Raw genomic sequence first — 8,638 nt, forward strand, 5'->3', positions numbered from 1 at the left:
AATTAACTTACCTTGTTCTTGAAGTGATGCAGTGGCTCCCGGTCACTGATAGACTGGGAGCACGGCGCACAGTGATGACGTCACTGTGCAACGCAGCAAAATAGGGGGACTGTCGATCAAACTAATGGACCCGGACAGATGGAGGTGTCTGTCCAGACCCCCAAGTCTGTCCTGGCCCCTCACAGCTGTACCAGCTGTACCCCACTGATAGTGGCCCTGATTGTATCTTCACCCCAGATGCAATTATATGCTAGTTTTAAGATTGAATGTATCTTAAGATGCATGCAACTTAAAATACAGACATGGAAAACCAAGTATGCAGATACATCTTTGCTCATATGCAAGTGGCATTCCTCCTAACTGTTTTAATTTTTTTGGGAAAGTACCGATTTGAAGGGGTTGGGTGTTAGTGGACAGCCAACAGTTTCAGAAGTGCTAGATTTGCCCCCAAGGATGTGATCACACATATTGGAAAATGGACTGACCTTCATTGCCAATACCCCTCGGAGAAAGTGTGTCTTATTCCACTCTAGAAATTTTAAATTATACGAGGTATGGAGTGGGACATTTTTATATTCAATTTTAATTCAGGCTCTGTACATCTCTTTAACTGTCCAATAAAATGTTTTAGGTTTTAACAATGTGGCATGTGGAAAGCAGTTAACGTAAGCTTTACATTGACTCCGCTCTTTGCCAAAGCGCTCACTTTTCCTTAATCTCACAAATATAAAGCATTGGATATTTCTGAATACTGCAGGAAAACATCAAAGCAGCACTATGTATCAACTTCATAGCAAAAACAAGGCTGTTTTGGAATCTACTGAACTACTATCTCTGTTCAGCTTTTGGACCCACAGAGCTCAACTGTCATCAATATCATCAATGTTTCAATATCTGTTCAGCTGAACACTGAGCTTAATTGTGATTGCTGCTGCCATCTCTGTTTGGCTGCAGGACCCTCGGAAGAATTCTGTTTTATGGTGGGCGATTTAGTGGGGGCGATAAGGTCCCCGCCCACGTTTTGACAGCTAAGCATGCCTGCGGCTGCACACTGTGTGATGATCCGTTTGGCAGAGAAAGGAAAGAAGAATATGCTGCCTAGACGCTCTTATTGCCTTTAAAACACAATGAGAGCAGCCGGACAGGACTTTCTGTCTGCCTGTCTGCCGAACGGACTTGCACACAGTTTGCAGCCGCAAATCGCCCCTCACAGTTTGCAGCCTCAAATCGCAGGGGGAGGGGCGATTGCCCCGATCACATCCCCCTGGATCTGCCAGTGAATTGTCAGCATCCTGGACCTCGTTGTGCAGAGTTACAGAAAATGCCTAGTCTATTAGCCCCCTCCATTGCCCTGCATAGTTTGGATAAATTGTTAATTTCCACTCTCTCATTTCCTACCCTAGCTAATACACATTCATCCACATCTCTCACATCTCTCCCTCATGTACCTACTAAATTAACACTCTCTCTTTCTACTATTCACTTTTACCACACTTTTACAAACATCACTTCTCTCTCCATCATCCTATTTCTCCCTCTACTATTGTTATTTCCCCTTCACTATTTCCCACCTCACTGGTCTGCACACATGAACCATTTTGTTTCCAGCACCCACCACATTCATCAGCCTACACAAACAGAAATAAACCTCACACACACAAATCCTTCTTGCATTTCCTCATTCTCACCCTGCTTCTTTTCATTGCTGCTGGTGACATCTCACCCAAACATGGACCCCGTGCATTCCCCATTATCTGCTCATAAGTCTCGCTCCACTATAAAATATTCCAAACACCCCGTACTTCAAATCCTGACAACCTTATCCACCTTTTTACAATGGCCTCTGTTCCCTTCTCCTCTGCACTATGGGCTGCCAGATCTGTTTGTAACAAAATTGCATTCATTTCATGTTCTATTCATTTCTAAATCCCTCAACCTTCTTGTCAATACAGAAACCTGGCTCACCTCACCTGACCATATATCCCCTGCAGCTATCTCCTATGGTTGACTTTCCCTAGTCACTCCCCAATCCGGAAACAGACTAGGTGATGGAGTAGGCATTCTACTTTCTCCAAGCTGCCCTTCCAAGCCAGACCCTGTGAAACCTCCCTGTTGCTCTCTTCCTTTGTCCACACTTTTTATTTTATCCTCTACACCTTCATGTGTTAAGGGCAGAGTAGTGCGAGATTCTCTACAGCAAGAAACTCTACACCAGATGTTGACCTTTAGCAGCCCTCTTTCTGAGGAACTAGTTATGTTCCACAGTACTTGGTTGCACTCACAACTTATGCTTGGGTAGTAGCAGTTGATGAACCAGTGGATGCCTGGTGGAGTGGATAGAACATCTTAGGAGGTAGTGAGCAACCAGCATGTATTTGGCAGAACTCAGTCAGACAGGCAGGGGTTAATGCAGAGAAGTTTGTCACTTGTCTGATGAAGTAGACCTGTTTCTTTCCACTGGCACATTTCCATCCTCCTTTAAACATGCGCTTACCTCATCAATTACAAAGAAACCATTTCTTCATTCAGCCATATTTATCTCCTCCCCTTTGCTACGAATCTACTTCAGCTAATAGAATATAAGTGTCTGTCTCACTTTCTTGACTCTTGCTCCTGCCTCCAATATGCGACTGAAACTGCTCTCATGAAAGTGATCAATGGTAATTTCTCCATACACATTCTCCAGGACTTAACTGCTGCTTTAGATACTGTTAACCCTCTTCTCCTAAACACCCTTCACTCCATTGACCTACATGACACAGGTCTTTCTTAAATCATTTTCTACCGATCAAACTGCTCCTTTAGTGTTTTTTTTTTATCTCTGGCACATCCTCCCCTCTGCTCCCATTATCTATTGGGGTCCTACAAGATCCAGATTTTGGAAATTTTTTCACTGTGTGTCACTTCTCTTTGGAAACTAATTCGCTCATTCGGCTACCAGTACCACCTTCTGTACTCTCTTGTGTAACCAACTATCTTTTTCGCAATCTCCACTTAGATGTCCCAATGCAACCTAAAGCTCAACATGTCCAAAACAGAACTTATCATCTTTCCTCCTCTCAGAGTCACCATTTCCCCTCAAATCTCTCTCACTGTCAATATCACCACAATTTCCTCAGTCTCCTTAGCCTGCTGCCTTGGTGTCACACTTGACTCTACCCTCTGCTTTATTCCTCACATCCAGTCTCTCTCCCTGTGAACTCCACCTTAGAAACATTGCTAGAATTTGTCCTTTTCTTACCCAACATCCTATCAAAACTCCTATCCATCTTGACTATTACAACCTCCTGCTAACTGGCATTCCCAACACCCATGTATTCCCACTTCAATCCATCCTAAATGCTTCTGTAAGACTGATCTTTCTCTCTCTTAACCCTACATATGCTGCACCACTTTGCAAATCCCTACATTGGCTCCAGAATACAATTGAAATTACTCACCCTTACCTACAAAGCCAAGAACAACACCTCCCCTTTATACCAAAACATGTATCAAATACTCTCCCTCCCGCTTACAAGACTTCTCCCATGCTACTAACCACTTAGGGAATTCTCTACAACGCCCAATATGACTTTCCCACAGCCTTCAAATATTTATGTGCTCTATGAAAACCCATCTCTTTTTTAGAGCTTACCTTATCAACTGTCCCTCACAACTGTCCCAAATCTCCACTCTGAAGCACACTCACTTCTCTTGTTTCAGCTGTACCCACTTACACTTATAATGTAAGGTCTCTAATGACCAGGGTCCTCCATACCCTTTGTTTTCATGTCTGCATTTGTTTTGTCTACTTTGCATGGCTGTTTTATGTGTATCCTGTTTTCACTACTGTACAGCCTGCAGAACACTGAGGTGCCTTGCAAATCTACTATAATAATAATAATATTAATAATAATAAATAGCCATCTTAACAACTTGACATGTTTAAAGTGTATCTTAGAAAAATATTTGTATCTATTGCTGGCAATAGAACTATTTTGTATCTCTGTAGCAATGGATAATAATAAATATATTTACTAACTTTAACATTGCATTGAACTGTAGCAACAATAGCATTTACTTTTGCTGTGAAACAGGCACTATAAAGTTAAAAGCTAATTGACAATGTTAGTAAATAACCCTCATTATGGACCTGATTAATTAAGGCACACAAAACTAATGTAACTTGTGTTTTTTTCAAAACTCATGTGAAACGAATCTATGCACGTCCATATTCAACAATGAAAGCATGTGAAGATACATGTGGTGTTGAATACGGGTGCAGGTCTACTCTGCTCTATTATACAGGATCCTGCAGGATATGTTCAATACATATATATACCATATAAACACACAAATGAATGCACAGAAAAAAAAATCAATTAATATCACCTGATTATAATGTAGCCATTAATAACAAAACATTTGGAAAAAAAAAACATTTGCTTCTTTTCATGAAAAACATTTATTAGTATGTAATTAATGTCTACTGTACATAAAATACATTTTTAGTATACACATTGTAATGTTTGTTTTGTCGCTGCCAATAAACATTGTCCAATGAGATCATTGTGGTTTCAACACACAAAGAGATTTAATAGCCAAATATAGCAGAATTTACAGCAAGCCATATTGAAGCATAAGAGATATAATAATAAACAGGAAAGTATAAACCGAATACATAACATTACGCCAGTGCTCCCTGGGCCCAGGTCCATGCTTGTCTTTGTAGTCAGAAATAGAGACATTTACACTGGCCCAGGAGCTTGCTTATATGAAGTTTGAATTAACATAAACAGTGGTGATGTCACAAATATACACAGATAACACTAAGACAGGTCTTCATTGGTCCAGGGTTATCGATGTTCCAGTAGATTGCTGGTCATAGGTCAGTTAATTTGCTCTTTTACAAAGGAGGGGGCAACTCACTCCAACTGTTGCCTACGTGTCTTCCCAATGAATAACCAGTTTAAACTGACTCATAAACAAAGGACTTTTGAGTATTAATCTCATATTGCTCATAACTTGCAATCGTTAGTCTGTCAAAACTGGGTTAATGCTGGTGCAATAAGTTTTAATATTAGACCAAACTCTTTACCTTTTAGAGGACCTGAACCATAAATACCCTTTCTGTAATATTATTTATGTATAAATAATCTCTATTACTTTATACTAATAAATAAATGTGGATTGGAACCTTAATAAATGTGTACTATTTACAAGTGTAAGTGCGAATGTAAATGTGTGTGTTATTAATTTGTGCAATTGCGTCATTACACGTGGCTTACTAATCGCAATTGCACAGAAAACAAATATTAATCATTTTAGTATACTTCATCCAATTATTTGACTTCCACAACATGTTCTAGAATACATACTCAGCCATTGTCACTAGTAATCGGTACTTAGACCAGACCTGTAGCTAGTGCAAGAGATACGGATGAAAAAAGTACCCTAGAGATGCCCAGAGTTGAATCAGATGCTTTTGTGTGCGCTCGAGCTTGACATGCCCTTAGTGTACATTGACAATAGATATACGCCCCTTCCCCACCCCGTTATCTCCCTTAAATTGTAGGCTGTCATAAGTGTCCTTTGCGCTCGAAGGTGAATTGAATGCTTCTGCGTTCTGAGGCGCATGGGCTGGTTCTCATCTTTACAGTTTCTCTGGCATGCATACATTTCCATCATCACCATCAATCAGCATTTACACCTGCCTTGTAACTGCCCTGGAGGTGGTGCAAGTGATACGACTTAAAAATCATGTACCTCAGAGAAAGCCCAAACTTGAATTGGACTATTGTGTGTGCACTTACTGTATTCAGACTTAGTGACTTCAACTAGCTCCTCTCACTGACAGTCATTGCAAGATGAAGGATATCAAGTGGGATACTGGAGTAATGGAGCATGTTAGAGTGAGCAGGATCCGTCAGCCTGGTTCAGGATCTATGATTAGTCAACTGTGTGGGCTTGTACCCTATGCAAGAAGACACAGAACTGTTCCCTGTAATGCGAACCTTTGCTTGAAACGGTTGTACGCTTTCATCTGGGATTGTTACCAGTATCTTCTGCCTATATCGGGAAAGTGTATTGTGGACACTGTTTTCTGAGTTTCTTTCTGTCTGTACATTTGCTGCGATCTGACGCAATCCTGTAAACTACCATAATAAATTGCATTTGTTTGCAAGAGTATATCAAAATACCCTCTAGTAGATATTAATCCTGGTATATTCATATTAAGATATGCTTTAAGCGTATCTAATGAAAAGTAAACAACAGAACTTCTGTTATCTTATGAATCTTATGAGCCTCTGTCTTTCTTAGGAATTAGGCAACATGAATCCATGTTCACTTGTAAGTGGCTTCTATCGTCTTTCTGTTCATTGTAATCAATTCTTCAAATCAGACTTCCATTTCAGCATTCAGCTAAGTGAAAAGCTTTCATTTCTGATGCATTAATACATAGAAATCAGTAGAAGAAATTGAAAGCATATTGAACAGCAAGATTCATGCATTGCACTAGAATGTAGCATCACATACACATTTAAAAGTACAATAAACCAAAAAATAAAGCCCAGTAATGAAAATCAAAATCATCATAGGTTACGATACACATAACAAAATGAAACAGACACAATGTACCAGAAACAAAATGATCCAAATCATCAGAAGCAAAACACAAAAGAACAGTCAGATGTTGGTTTCACTTTTTGATTGTTACATTTAATAAAATAAATTATCTTTCCATACATTTCTATGGTAAGACTTTTCCTAATATTTGACAATTTCTATTGTTAGATATTGTAATCTGTCTCTGCCAGACATTGCTGTTCATACCCGCAATACCATGTTTTACCACTGTATTGTTGTATTGTGCTGTTTTGCAGTCTGCTGTAAAAAGTGTTGGTTTATGTTTGTTCTACAGGTTTATGCATACTTGCCTACTCTCCAGGAATTCCCGGACGGCTCCTGAATTTCGGGGAGACCTCACGGACTCCCGAAAGAGTAGGCAAAGCTACTGCATTTGCCGAAGATCACAGCAGGAGGCAGAGCTTAATCGTGTCATTAAGCTCTGCACCCTCCATTCAATGCCGTGAATTTCGGCTTTTTATAGTGGGGCTATGGTGACGCGACAATGTCACCACGCTCTCCTCCTACCCCATATCACATGACTTCTCCCCCGCGGATCTCTTGGGGAAGAAGTCTTAAAAGTTGGCATGCATGGTTTTATTAAAAGTGTTTTATCGCATGCATAGCACAGCTCCTGGTCTCCATGTTCTGCTTGTATTAATGAGCACATACACAAACACCACAATTTGCGACGAGTGGCTTATGAACCCTGGCCACATTTTCCAGACCAGAAGGGAAGTGGCAGCATTTTTGGGAGAAACAACGTGCACCTATGCAGCTGCAAGCACTTGTAATGAACCGCTACCATGGCTATGCACTTAGAACCATTAAGTGACTTTGACATAGAAAAGGATGACTGGCAGCTGTATACAGAAAGACTGAAACAGTATTTTGTGGCAAATAATGTTGCTGCAGAGAAACAAGTGCCAGTTCTTTTAAGCGCTATGAGGGGGGGACCTATGGTTTGCTTCGCAGTTTAACAACCCCTGAGAAACCTGTTGCAAAGTCTTTTACAGATATTGTTCAGAATATGCAAGAGCATCTGTCCCCTAAGCCTCTCCTGATAGCAGATCACTTCAGTTGCCATAAACAGAACCAGGAGGAGTGGGAGTCAGTTGCCGCATATGTGGCAGAACTAGTAAGACTGTTGAAGCACTTTCCATTTTGGACGGCATGAACGATGCTCTAAAAGGTCATCTAGTGTGTGGGATTTCACAGTGTGCAGAAACTGTTATTAACAGAGACAGATCTCACGTTTAAATGTACAGTGCAAGTGGCCCTGCCAATAGAAACTGCAGCTAAAGATGTTTTGGAACTCCAGATAGGAGTCAAAACAGCATCTTGAGTTCACAAAATTATGGGAATAACAACAAAATGGTGCCCCATCTTATATATGCTTCCATTTTGGTGCAGGTACACATTCACCCAGTCACTGGGTTTAACACAAACCATGTAGGAAATGCAATAAAAAAGGCATATTAAATGAGTTTGCCAGTCACAGGCATATAAACCAGAGGATATTATACGGAATACATACGCTTTGGAAGGCAACAAGGTGAAGTCAGACAGTGACCACGATCTGGGCAGCTTGGAAGTGTTTGCACGAAATGGTGGTGGCAAGCAGGCATTTGACCCACTCCACGGCTAAATAGTCAACCTATAAAAAGGGAACTTGACCAGCAGTCTCAGTAATGTCGCAACAGGAAGCGTCATTTTTAAAAATGTGAAATTAGACAAAACTTCACTGCTGTTAAAAACTGATGGTAATCGACTTACAAGAAAAAAACGATTTTATGGAAAAACGACAGCAATATTGACAGACTTACCTGAAAACAACTCTGCAGATAACCAATGGCAGCAGAAGGCCGACAGGACCTCCTTTCGAAATGGACAGCTCTCCGTCAGTAGTGTCTGACGTCAGTGCGACCTGAATGAATCTAAATTTAAAGCGGCAATGTCAGGACCATGCAGGTTAACTGTTTAAACTGTTTTAACTACTGCCGGAGAGCTGTCCATTCGGAAGGAGGTCCTG

This window comes from Mixophyes fleayi, chromosome 1, assembly GCF_038048845.1.
Source record: "Mixophyes fleayi isolate aMixFle1 chromosome 1, aMixFle1.hap1, whole genome shotgun sequence".
In the NCBI taxonomy this organism is placed as follows: Eukaryota; Metazoa; Chordata; class Amphibia; order Anura; family Limnodynastidae; genus Mixophyes; species Mixophyes fleayi.